Source organism: Canis lupus, chromosome 1 (genome assembly GCF_048164855.1).
Source record: "Canis lupus baileyi chromosome 1, mCanLup2.hap1, whole genome shotgun sequence".
In the NCBI taxonomy this organism is placed as follows: Eukaryota; Metazoa; Chordata; class Mammalia; order Carnivora; family Canidae; genus Canis; species Canis lupus.
This window is the reverse complement of record NC_132838.1, coordinates 45,359,490-45,372,805: the sequence shown is the minus strand read 5'-3', so window position 1 is coordinate 45,372,805 and position 13,316 is coordinate 45,359,490.

The following is a 13,316-nucleotide window of genomic DNA, read 5'->3' as shown; positions in this document are numbered from 1 at the left end:
GGGGCTTTCTCCTTCTCACTATGCTAAACTCAAAGCTCATTTGTCACCTTTGTCATACTTCATTGTGGGAAGATTTCCCTTTTCAGGGTTGGGACTCCACCTGGAAGAGGACAGCTAGATTTCCTCTTAGAAACTTCTGTTACCAGGGCAGCCCGGGTGGCTCAGTGGTTTAGCGCCACCTTCAACCCAGGGCGTGATCCTGGAGATCCGGGATGGAGTCCCACGTTAGGTTCCCTGCATGGAGCCTGCTTCTGCCTCTGTCTCTCTCTGTGTGTCTCTCATGAATAAATAAATAAAATCTTAAAAAAAAAAAAAAAAAAAAAAAGGGCAGCTCCGGTGGCTCAGCAGTTTAGTGCCACCTTCAGTCCAGGGCATGATCCTGGAATTAAGTCCCACGTCAGGCTCCCTGCGTGGAGCCTGCTTCTCCCTCTGCCTGTGTCTCTGCCTCTCTCTCTCTCTCTCTCTCTCTCTCTCTCACAAATAAATAAATAAAATCTTAAAAAAAAAGAAAGAAACTTCTGTTACCATGTTTCATTGATTCTCAGGCATGCTTTTTTTTTTTTTCATGTTAGTATCTCTGAAACAGATCCTTGTTTCAGTTTGGTGGCATTTTATATTCAATAAAATACAGCGTAACAGCTAGCACTTTCTGGTAATAGCAATAACACTGTGTCTTGGGAGGTTCCTAAAATTACTTTGGGATCTATAGTTATGGTACTCTAAAATGCCTCTCAAGGACTGTCTGTGTCCTGTAAATTCAAGAGCCCTTTAAATCATTGTATGGCTTTTGATCCTTTAAAGGTTCTTTGACTTAGATTAGGACAGAGTGGCTGAATCAATAAAAGGTTGTTTTTTGTTTTGCTTTGTTTTTGTTGTTAAAGGCTAACTTCTCATTCTTTGCCATTTATAGCTACCACACAAAATAATTATAGCTAATATTTATTTGGTGTTGACTATGCAGCCAGCATTGTTCTAAGAACTGGAAATGTGTTAAATTACTTAATCTGCACAACAACTGTATGAGGAAGGTACAGTTTATTTAGCAGATGATGATGTTGAAGCCCAAGGAGGTTATTAACTAGCTTTAATAGTAAGTATTGGAGCAGGGACTTAAACTCAAGCAGCCTGGCTCCAAGGTCCATTCTCTTATCATTCATCACTGCCACAAAACGATTTATGATAATATAATTGATAAGCAGATGGGCTACAAAGAGTCACTGAAGATTACTGCTGAGAATACTGTTATGTGATTCAATTTATGTCCTGAGATATGAACTTCAGGGCTATCAGATAGGCTCAACAGATTTTAGTGTCCATCTGAAAAACATACCATGGTGACTGACAACCAGAGAGACAGTTGGGCCAGTGCGGGGAAAACCAGAATATAGCAGCTGCCTTCATTTTAACTTATTTTATGCTTGAGTGTTCTTGTCATCTACCACACATCTGTAATTGCCTTAACAATACAATCCTATTATTCAGTTTTCCTCAGGTTTGTTTGAGAATAGGTACTGGCTGTTTTGAAGGTCAAATCCAACCTCAAAGGGCAAAGATTTTTTCACCACTGAAAAATTTCAAAAGAAAATGCTGTATTCTGTGAAGGTAATTCTAAAAGAAGCTCTCTTGAATTGTTTAAACAACAACAACCTCACTGGAAAAAATATATATTCCCTTGGACTGAACATTTAAATGTAGACATGCTCTTCAGATGTTCAAGTCATGGATAATTATTTTAAAATATAATTTGTCTTATGGTTAGAGCTCATAGAATACTTAAAATAGGATTAACCTCTTTATATATTACAGACATGATTAAACTACATTTCTATCATTTGCTTGAATTCTTCACAGAAAGTGATGTAGTATAGTTTTTGTTTTTCAGCATTATTATTCTGAAGCCACCGTCGGTAAGGATATAATTTGTTTTTATATCTTAAAATTCTGTTTGAATGTAATTATTCTGGATAAAGTTCATGCTATAAGACAGTTTCTTCTATAAAAAGGGAAATTCCAATTTACCCTATGAATTACAAATAGATTCTATTTGAATAATTGCCCAGCATGCCAGTTTTTTTCACTTTATTTTTTGTTTTACTTTATTAATCTATTAACCTATCAGCTAAGATTTCAAAAGCTCCATTAAAACATTAATACATTCTTTGTTGTATTTTTATTACTATTTCATATAGCTGTTAGTCCTGCCTTCCAGGTGCATTCAGAAATACAAAGGATTCTTTTGGGACCCACAGGCTCCACCCTTTCCTCTGGGCTGTGGGACAGGATAATGGAGTCAGGATCACATGGGAATTTGCAACGGCTAGTTGAACATTGGAGTGTGGCCTAAATTCCCTTTTTCTATTCCCCTCAAATTGTATAGTTACCCCTATATGTTAAGTGGGTTTTCTGAGATCTAAAGCAATTACATAAAAGTCTCAAGAACATTTTTACAAGCATTTGGTTGTCAATTTCATACTTGAATTGGGCATTATTTCCAATCAAGTAAATTTTGGCAAAAAATCCTTCAGTTGTCAACTGTGTATTAGACCCTCACCACTGACTCTGCACTGGATGTGAAGCCTGCTCAAGATTCTCTCTCCCTCTGCCCTCCCCCATCCCTCATGCACAGGCACACACTCTCTCTCAAACAACGACAACAGCAAAACCCCACCTTGTATGAGACACATAATAATTGCATTTTATTCTGATTTCTGTGCTTTGGAGCATTGGATCTCACTCTTAATCTGAACAACATTTTGGATTTTATCATACCTGAATATGGGGAGTGGTGAGCTGGTTGTTTCTTTGTAATAATTTGTAAGAGATGTAGGTCTTAGTCAACTAATAACGATGTGAAATTTATATGAAATCATTATATAAATTATATAAATTTATATATCAACTATAAATGTATTTATAATTATATAAATATTCCTTATTAAAGTCTCCCAAAGCACTGTTTTAGGCCTGAAATTAGAATGATGTACTTATCCAGTGCAAGTAACTTACTGAGAGAGTAATCTATAAGGAAGTGAGGAAGTGGCAAGAAAATCGCAAAGACATGCCTTTCAATGGAGCCCAAGGGTAGCTCTGGAGCATGGGTTCATTCCAGGGTTATCTCACCTGGAAGCAAGGGGACTATGCTTTTTTTTAGCTCAGTCAGTGGCTGTGCCCTGCCCCCTGGGGAGGGGTGAGAGGCACTTAACCCCCGAGGCAGTTCTCAGTGAGGACAGTTCTCCAGAGAAGGGGGCATCTGTGAGCCACCAGCAGCCAACACTCACTCACCGCGGGTACCTGCCTTGTAAAGGGACAGGACAAGGTACGAACACTGTCCACTATAGGCTCCAAGGAAGCTCTATAGGGAGCAATCAACAGTAATCTCAAAAAAATGAGAAACTTTGATTTGGCTGCCCTTTTGAGATGTGGAATTATTTTTCAGTTTACTCAATCATTAATCAACTATTGGTCAGAGAAAGTGAATCTGCACATAGTTATATCTCTAAATCAAAAGAAAAGGGGGAACTGAATAGTCTTACCATCAGACTTTTGAGAACTTGAAGTTTATTGCTTACATAGTAAATCTGAGATACAACTGTGCCCCCATCTCCTACACTGGTTTTGGTTTTCAGGAGGTAAAAGCTACTTGGGAATGAAAATAACAACAATAACTGACACTCATTTTATTAAAAACTAAATGGCATGCATTAAAAAAAGAATTGTTTATTTTATAAAATGGAGAAACAGCTACATGCTCATTGGTACAAATGGAAACATGAGAGGTATTTAGAGAATGAGACAGTCATTTCACCTCTGCCCATTGCTGCACCCAGCCTTCTGAGGTTTCCATTGTGAAAGGTTTAGTATTCCACTCATTTAACTGTGTGAATATAAACACACAAAACAAGCAACATACTTAGGGCTTCCTTTTCTGTTTTATAATACAAAAAGAGTCCTTTTTCTAAAAAGTAGATATATGACATACTCTGGCCCTGGTTCAGTGAGCAGGCTTTGTGCTTAGCTTTGCTTTGGAATGATAAAAAGTTGAATTCCATGCATAGGGGCCCAGAGGTAAGGGTTACAGGATATCATATCTGGTCAAGAAGGAAATGTGGCCTTTGGACAGGGTAAGAGGATGAAAATAGCTGCATTGGGAGGTTGATGCCCTTGACCATAAGGTCAGGCTTTAGAGTTTTGAACTCTTCAAGAATATTTTGAAGTCATTTTGGCAGAGAGCTAAAGTTTTTAATTTTTGTGCTTTGGACTAGATCTTTGGAAGGCTATCTGTTGTTTTTCCTTATGACTCTGTGCAGAGGCAGCATAAATGTTTCCCTTCTTGAAAACCAGCTGGTGTTTTACTAGAGTAGACATTATCCCAGATCCCAAAATGAAGGAACTGTTTAGAACTGAAAGGGGGCTATACAGACATGGCCTATTCTCTCTAGGCCATCCAGCTTAGGGCACTTGTCATCATCAACCCAGTAGGCTGTTTTAGGTGTTGATATTTTCGATGGCTGGTCCAACCTTCTGGCACTCCACTGGATCTCACTTATGTTTAGTCCTTTACTGTTGGGGAAATCGAGGCTCAGAGAGATATATAAATTACCCAAGATCAAACAGAATGTGGTAGAGCCCTATGGGTCTAGGTTTGGTTATCTCCATATGCCATGTTTTCTGTTGCATCACACTATCACAATCCTGTGCCAGGACTTTATCCACTAGTAGGAATTGTAGGACTCTATTCCACATGAAAAAACTCTAACCAGATAGAGTGATTGAGAGCAGAATAAAGTGAGTAAATATTGAAGTGGAAATGGTATAGGATCACAAATCCAAGCAACTTGGATTCTGGGGCAGCTGTGTGGTCTTAGGTAAGTCACCTAACCTAATTAGCCTCAGTAACCACCCCCCCCATTTGTTAATTAAGGCTGTGATCAATAGAAATAGAAGTCGCAGTACTAACATTTTCTGATTCTTGTCAAGAAAATTTGGAAGGAATAACCACATGAACTTGGTCTTGAAGGAGGAAGTGAAAGAATAGGAAAAGGATAGTTCAGATTAGGGGAGTAACTTAAACTCAGAGAAAAGTTCAGGTAAGCTGTATTCTTGGGGGTGGTAATAGACCTTCATACATTCACTCATAAAGCAAGGCACAGTGCTTGGACAGCAGGTGAGACAAATACCAATGTAGAAAGTATTTGGGGATCCATGCTTAGCCTACTCATTGTTCTGGGTCATATCTCATTTTTTTTATGTCCAGTTAAAAGCTTCCTTATTATCCACTCTGAGAAGGTGAAGTGGAAATTTAATAATTCTTAAGGCATAGTGACATATTTGGGAACACATGCTAAATGCTACAGAGAAGGTTTTTCTTATTGACAAGAGATCAAATGTGGACTAGGGATTTGGGGAAACTTCTGCTGAGTTAATGAGGTTTGAGCTTCTCTTTCCTATTATCTTTGTTGTTCGTTCAGTTCTACTATGAAGGGCTGATTATATGCATGACCTTATGTATAAAAGTAGCCCATGGGCTCATGAGTCATGGAGTGTAGGATATCAAACTTCTAGAGAGGCACTATGAATTTGAATGAGGCTATAGGAAGGGAGTGATTAAAAATGGCTGGAGGGACTGGGGAAGACTTCCTATAGGATGGAATAGTTGAACTATATCTTGGAAGAAAAGAAGAGGAGGGAGGAACAAACCAGATTGGAGTAGAACAAGGAAAGGCCCAGAAACATGATGTGTACAAGCTGATTAGAGGATGGGTGACAAGATCCATTGGACATGGCAGGAGCAGTCCATGGAGAGTTGGAAAAGAACATAGCTGAACGTGACGTAAAGTCTCATAACAGCTCTGCATGTTAGGAGAAAAAAGTTTCTGAATTTAAAAAACATGTTAATTACTATACCATTTCCTAAAACCTAGTGTGGAATTCTGGGAATGTGTCTGAGTTTTTTGGGACAGTGATGGGTGAGAAAAAATGGAATGAAGTGGCTGGTTGAAATCAAATGGCAGACTGAACTCATTTATTGATGTGAATGGGCTGAAAACGGAAGGGTTCATAAAGACTTTGGAATAAAATTATAGCTTAAAATATGAGTTTAGTTTCAGTCAGAATCATCAGAGACTGATTCAGTAGTTCAGGAAATAAACAGTTGACTTTTATCTTGTTCTGTGTTGAAATCTTGTTAATTAGACTTAAAACTAATTAAATGAAGGAAAGGCACAGTTAAGTGATGGGTGTTTCTTAGAATGAAGTTGGGTTAGTACTATTGTTCTTGGACTGGCAGAGTTGCAACCTGTCCCCTTAGGAAAATAATGTCAATAAATATCTAAAAGGTGATTCATTGTGTAAGAGTAGACATTTGTGTTTTTATGTTTATCTGAAGGCTCAGAAAATTATTTACTAGGCTCAGTTCATTTAGCCAATGCCTGTTTATTCATCAAGCATTTTTTAAAAAAGATTTTATTTACTTATTTATGAAAGACACAGAGAGAGACAGAGAGGCAGGCTCCTTGCAGTGAGCCTGATGTGGGATCCCTGACCCCAAGATCACGACCTGAACTGAAGGTACACGCTCACCACTGAGCCATCCAGGTACCCCTTACTCCTCGAGCATTTATACTGAGTCCTTAGTAGTTACTGTTGGTAGGAGGAAGAGATCCATAGAATCTCCATAGTTAGAATGTCATGAGTTTGCTTAAGAATCTCAGTAGAGGGCAGCGGGGTGGCTCAGCGGTTTAGTGCTGCCTTCAGCCCAGGGCCTGATCCTGGATACCTGGATTGAATCCCACGTTGGGCTCCCTGCATGGAGCCTGCTTCTCCCTCTGCCTGTGTCGCTGCCTCTCTCTCTCTCTCATGAATAAACAAATAAAATCTTAAAAAAAAAAAATCTCAGTAGGAAGATTAAAAAAAAATTAAGGGACACTTTGAAAGATTTTAGTTGAAGTATAGTTGACATGCAATATTATATTAGTTTCAGGTATACAATATAGTGATTCAACATTTATATACATTACAAAATAACATAACAAGTGTAGTTACCATCTATCACCATACAGATTCCCTAGGCTGTACTTTTCATCCTTGTGATTTATTTTATACCTGGAAGCTTATACCTCTTAATCCAAAATTAAGGTACACTTTGAAATATTATGTGAGCATATACAAATGTTATTTTATCAACCACATATATAAATGTGAGAGGGATTGGGGGAAAAAATCACCATCCACATTGCATTCCAAGATAAAAATCTGAATCATTCTTAGGCTTTTCTCTCCTTCATTTGCCCCCAAACCACCATACTCAACTCCACCACCCATTCACTATGTCCCCAATATCTACTTAGTCTACTGCTGAAGCATAATCTGTGTTTCTTAACTGTTACCTCTGCCTTTGGCCTGTTACCTAGATCGGTGGTTCTCAAAATATGTTCTCAAGATCCCTGGGGCCCCTGAAACCCTTTCAGGGGGGATCCGTGAGATCAGAATATTTTTGTCATAATAGTGAACCTTATTTTCTTCACATGCTCTCATTCGTTAAGGAGTAGAAAGCGGTGTTTTCAGAAGCTATAGAAACTATGATGATGTCATGTCTCTGATGGCTAACAGAATATGTGCTTATGTATTCTTGTATTTTAGAATTCCTCAGTTTTAATTTGTAACACAGTAAAAATGGAACCCCTATAACCCATGTAAATGAAAGTTCCTTGCTGTCTTCAGTAATTTTTAAGAGGGTAAAGGGGTCTTGAGACCAATAATGTAAGACTTGCTGGCCTAGATGAATGCCTTACCTAACAGGTCATTATACTTCTCATGCTTCTTCAGTCTCATCCCTTCCCCTGAGGATGTTACTTTGTCCTTCACGCAGGTGATAGAGTCACCTTTCTGAAACATAGGTCTTCTACTTGCCTTGGACTTAGAAACTTCCAAAGGCTTCACACCTTTGTTTTTTGTTTTTTTTTTCTTTAATAAAATGACACCATAGACTAGCAGCAAAAGGCTGTCACAATCTGTCCTAAATCTTCCTTGCCAGTTCCATCTTTCACCATATACCATACCACCTGCACCTTAGCTAGTTAGCACTAAAGATGGCTAAAGACAACAATTCAATGAGAATGCTTTTTTATTTTTTATTTATCTTTTAAATAGGCTCCTCACCCAGCATGGGGCCCAACGTGGGGCTTGATCTCACGATTGACTCTGAGATCATGACCTTAACTGAGATCAAGCATCAGATGCTTACCAGGCTCCCCGGAATGCTTTCTTAGTACCTTCATAAACAGAATGGACCATTTCCTTGTTTATTACAGCTCTATTCATCTTAGCAAAGATGTGGCAACAACCTGAATGTCAATTGACAGATGAATGGCTAAAGAAAATTTTATGTAAATACAATGGTATACAACCTTAAAAAAGAAAAATTCTTCAATGTGATAATATGGATGAACTTTTTTGTAAATAAAATATTTATTTTTTAAAGATTTTATTTTTAAGCAGTCTCTCTACCCAGTGTGAGGTTTGAACTTAAACCCTGGTATCAAGAGTCATACCTCTACTGACTGAGACAGCCAGGTGCCCCAACATGCATAAACTTTGAGGACATTGTGCTAAATGAAATAAGCCAGTCATAGACAAATACTGCATGATTCCACTTATATGAGTTATCTGAAATCAAATGTATAGAATCAAAGAACGGAATGCCACTTGCCACAGGGTGGAGGGAGAGGGAAATGGGGAGTTACTAATAATGTTTCAGGCATAATGTTTCAGTTAAACAAGTAGAGTAAGTCCTAGAGATCTGCTGTACAACTTTGGACCTATAGTCAACAATATTGTACTGTACACTTAAAAATTTTGTTAAGAGGACTGATCTTTTTTTTTTTTTTTTAAAGATTTTATTCATTTGACAGAGAGAGCATGTGGGTGCATGCACAAGCAGAGGGGGCAGTAGAGGGAGAGGGAGAAGCAGGCTTTCTGCCAAGCAGGGATCAGGTACCCTGATGTGGGGCTCAATCTCAGGATCCCGGGATTATGACCTGAGTTGAAGGCAGATTCTTAACCGCCTGAGCCACCCAGTCACCCAAGAAGGTATATCTCACATTAAGTGTTCTTACCACAACAAAATAAAGTAATAAAATCTTAAATTATTGCCAAATAAAACAAGACCAGCTTCAGAATCTGTCTTCCCAAAGTATAATGTTTATACCTTTATCATTTATTATAGTCTGACTTGTGTAGTGATGGGGTATACTTATCCTCACAGATGCTTAGCACATTTTCTTGAAAGCACTTTGTTTTTGCTTTTTTTTTTTAAAGCACTTTGTTGAATAAATGAAGGGATAAATACTTGCAATAACTAGATTCTGTTATCTGCATATGAAAGCATTCTGTAGTAGGCACAGATTTAGTGATAAGATTATTAAGACTGATTTTTGAACCTATTTACCTTATGAGATACAGAAGGACATTAATCTCATTATTTATAAACATGCCTTTGTTTAAAACAGCATTACTCAGTCTGATTACTCACTTTGTTATCAAATTAGGTTCTAGATGGCTTTGATCTCTTTTCAATCATATATTCATCTTGAAGCATTAGGATTTGCCACCACTGAAGTTATTAAAAGGAATTGTGTCCTATGACTCTAGACTTTTTTTTTTTTTTTTAAGATTTTATTTATTTATTCATGATAGTCACAGAGAGAGAGAGAGGCAGAGACACAGGCAGAGGGAGAAGCAGGCTCCATGCACCGGGAGCCCGATGTGGGATTCGATCCCGGGTCTCCAGGATCGCGCCCTGGGCCAAAGGCAGGCGCCAAACCGCTGCGCCACCCAGGGATCCCTATGACTCTAGACTTAATTACAGTTCTGTTCTATTCCATTCCATTCCATTCAGTAGGCACTTATTGAATTAGCCGCTCTGTAGATGGAGATGAGTGATACAAGGCTCTTGCCTTTGAGAAGCTCACAGGCTAATATGGAAAACATAGATAAACACATAAACACCACTTGTCATGATAAGAGCAATAATAAAGGAAAGAGGTAGGACTACCCCCCAAATGATTAATTCTCTCTTGGGTTGCTCGTGATGTGATGATAAGGAACAGTTTTTCAGAGAATGCGTCTCTCAAGCTGGGGTCTTAAGGAAAATTGGAACTTTTTCAATGGTTGGGTGAAGGGGAGAAGGTTTCAGGGAGGAGGACACTTGTCTCAAGGGAAGTGGTTTAAAGGAAACCATTGGAGAGGAATGAATATCAATGAGTCTTGAGAGCTTGGCAGGGCCTAGATCATGGAGGTCTCATTTTTCACGTTTGGACTTGATTCTGCAAGTGCTAAAGAATTCCAAGCGAAGAATTCTAAAGTTATTTGGAGTAACAGCAGGATTGAATTAAGCCTGTGCCTGCCAAGGGTACTACTTTGGAGAGCCCAAACTCATTCGAGTATTTAAGTTTTGGTATATTTATTTTGAAAAATCATCTACAGCATTTTAGATATTATTTCATATAATACATGTTTTTAAAAAGGGTAATTTCTTACCCTAAGGCGTTCATTTATTTTGCAAATATTTGTTGAGCTTTTACCATGTATCAAACCCTCTTCTATGAACTTAGGAAATGTCAGTGAACAAATAGACAAAGACGCCTGTCCTCATGCATTGCATACTCTAGTTTTCTTAATCCATAGTCTATCTTGAGTGACCTAATCCATGAGTCTATCATAGTGTGAACACACTATACAAATATTTGGATGGGAAGGGGACAGTGAAGTTAAAGCACAGTAAATAACTGCTCTTCCCCTTTTCCCTAAGGAGTTCTTTCCTGAGAGGTATGCTTTTAGGTAGGTGATGGGTAAAAAGATAGTGTGGCAAGCCAGGAATCAGAGGGCTATAAGAGGCATATGCTTTTTTCTCCTAACCCTGTCATCAGTGATTTAAAAAAAAAAAAAAAAAAAAGGTCCTTCTTGTTGTTGTTAGAACAGTTTGAGATTTACAGAAAAACTGAGAAGATAGTATAGAGATTCTATAGAGAGATTCTATATAGAGACTCTATATATAGAGTATAACTTTACCCAGCTTCTTCTATTATTAACACCTTACATTATTAGTATGGCGCATTTATTACAATTAATGAACCAATATCAATAATATTATTATTCACTTAGGTTTTTACTTTATGCAGATCTCATTAGTTTTTACCTGATATCTTTTTTCCTGTTCCGGGATTCCACCCAGAATGCCACACTAAATTTATAGAGGGCACCTGGGTGGCTCAGTTCAGTATCTGCCTTGGGCTCAGGTCATGATCTCTGGGTCCTGGGATTGAGCCTCCTGTCGTTGGATTCCCTGCTCAGCAAGGAGTCTGTTTCTCCTTGTCCCTCTGCCTCTGCCCCCATCCCCACCCCCACCCCCGTTTGTGCGCTCTTAAGTAAATAAATAAAATCTTAAAAAAAAATAGAATGCCTCATTAAATTTATAGCCATCTCTTAGGCTCCCCTTGGCTGGAAAGTTTTTCAGTTTTCCTAGTTTCAGAGAGTTTTGAGGAGTACTAGTGAGGCATTTTGTAGAATGTCCTTCAATGGGGATTTACTTTATGTTTTTCTCATGATTAGATGGGGTTATAGTTTTTTGGAAGGAAGATCATAGATGTGAAGTACCATTCTTATGACATCATATTGAGGGTACATGCTGCCATCATGACTTACTGTGGTGTTGACCACAGTCATCTTGTTGAGGTAGTGTTTGTGTTTCTTCACACTGAAGTTATTCTTGCTTCTCCTTTCCACACTGTCCTCTTTAGAAAGGAAGTCACTACGGGCAGCACTCACACTTAAGGAGTAGGGAGTAGGGAGTTATGCTTCACGTCCTTGAGGATAGAATATGTATATAAATTACTTGGAATCCCCACAGGAGTTTTGTCTCTTCTCCCTCATTGATTTATTTATCATCAGTGATTTTTTTTTTTTTACAGTTACCATGAATCATGTACTCAGTAAACAGATATTGAATGCCTGCTATATGCAAGGCATTAATCACACATTTTTTAAAGATTTATTTATTTAAGAGTGAGAGCATGTGTGTGTGCACGAGTGTGTGTGGGGGGAGTGGAGAGAGAGGGAGAAGAAAAGAATCTCAAGCAGACTCCCTGCTGAGCACAGAGCCCCATGAGGGGATCGACCCCATGACCCTGAGATTATGACCTGAGTCAAAATCAAGAGTCGATTGCTTAACCAACTGAGCCACCCAGGCACCTCTAATACATTTTTACTGAACAATATTTATTTTGGTCTTCTCAGAAACAGCTGCTTAGAAATGGAGAAATCTGATTTCCTGCCTTGCCTCTGACATTACCTTGCTAGGAGGCTTCATGTAAGTAATTTCACAACTAAGCCTCAGTGTCTTCTTTTAGAAAATTAAATGGTTGAAAGAGATTAATTCTAACATTTTTTCCAGGTTTAAAATTGTAGGATTATATAATATATTCATAGAAACAGGCTTCAAATTGTCTGCAAAAGGGAATTATTAATATCTGCAGTGGGCTGGTCCAACTCAAATGAAATCTGTGTGTAAAATCTTCCTTGTCACTTGCCTCAGGGAATGTATCTTTTGTCTGGTATGTTATTTTCTTATGGCTCAGTTAAAATATATATGCACAATGAAAGTATCAAGTAGATGAAGTTAACTTGTTAGTAGTGTATTTTATGACCAAGAAGAAAATGCCAGAGCATTAGCAAATGACTGATTTATGGATTTAATAGAAACCACTACCTATGGAAAAAGCAACATGGAATAAAAACAAAGTGAAGGAGTTTGGAATTTCTTCTAATTCCAGATTGGGGTGGTATAGCCAAGGAAAAGCTCATGTGGACTCTTCCTCCCTATTATCTCTGTTGGGAATAAGAAATACAAGAAAAAGTAAGAAGAGCTGATGAAACCTGAGGATAAGAAGCACTGTTTAGGTTTGAGAGAAAAATATAAATATAAACATTCATTACGGCTTACAGTGTTCCTCTTTGGCTTTGGAGGAGGCTCTAGGAGGAGGTCTCAGTATAGAGTGCCAGTTGGCTCTTGGCTTCATTTTAGGGAAAAGGGGAAGTAACTTTTTTCTACTCCTGCGCTTTGCGAACTTAATCAGGCTTTTTAGGGCAGCTGGAGCCTCTCTTCTCATTGATGAATGTCTTTTAATGCATTTCTTGCAAATGCTATTATGGATGTTCTTTCCAGTATTTTCTGGGAAGATTCATTCTTATAAAAAGTCAATAGTTGTCAAGGTAAATGGTAGTTTTTTTTTTTTTTTTTTTTAAGATTTTATCTATCTACT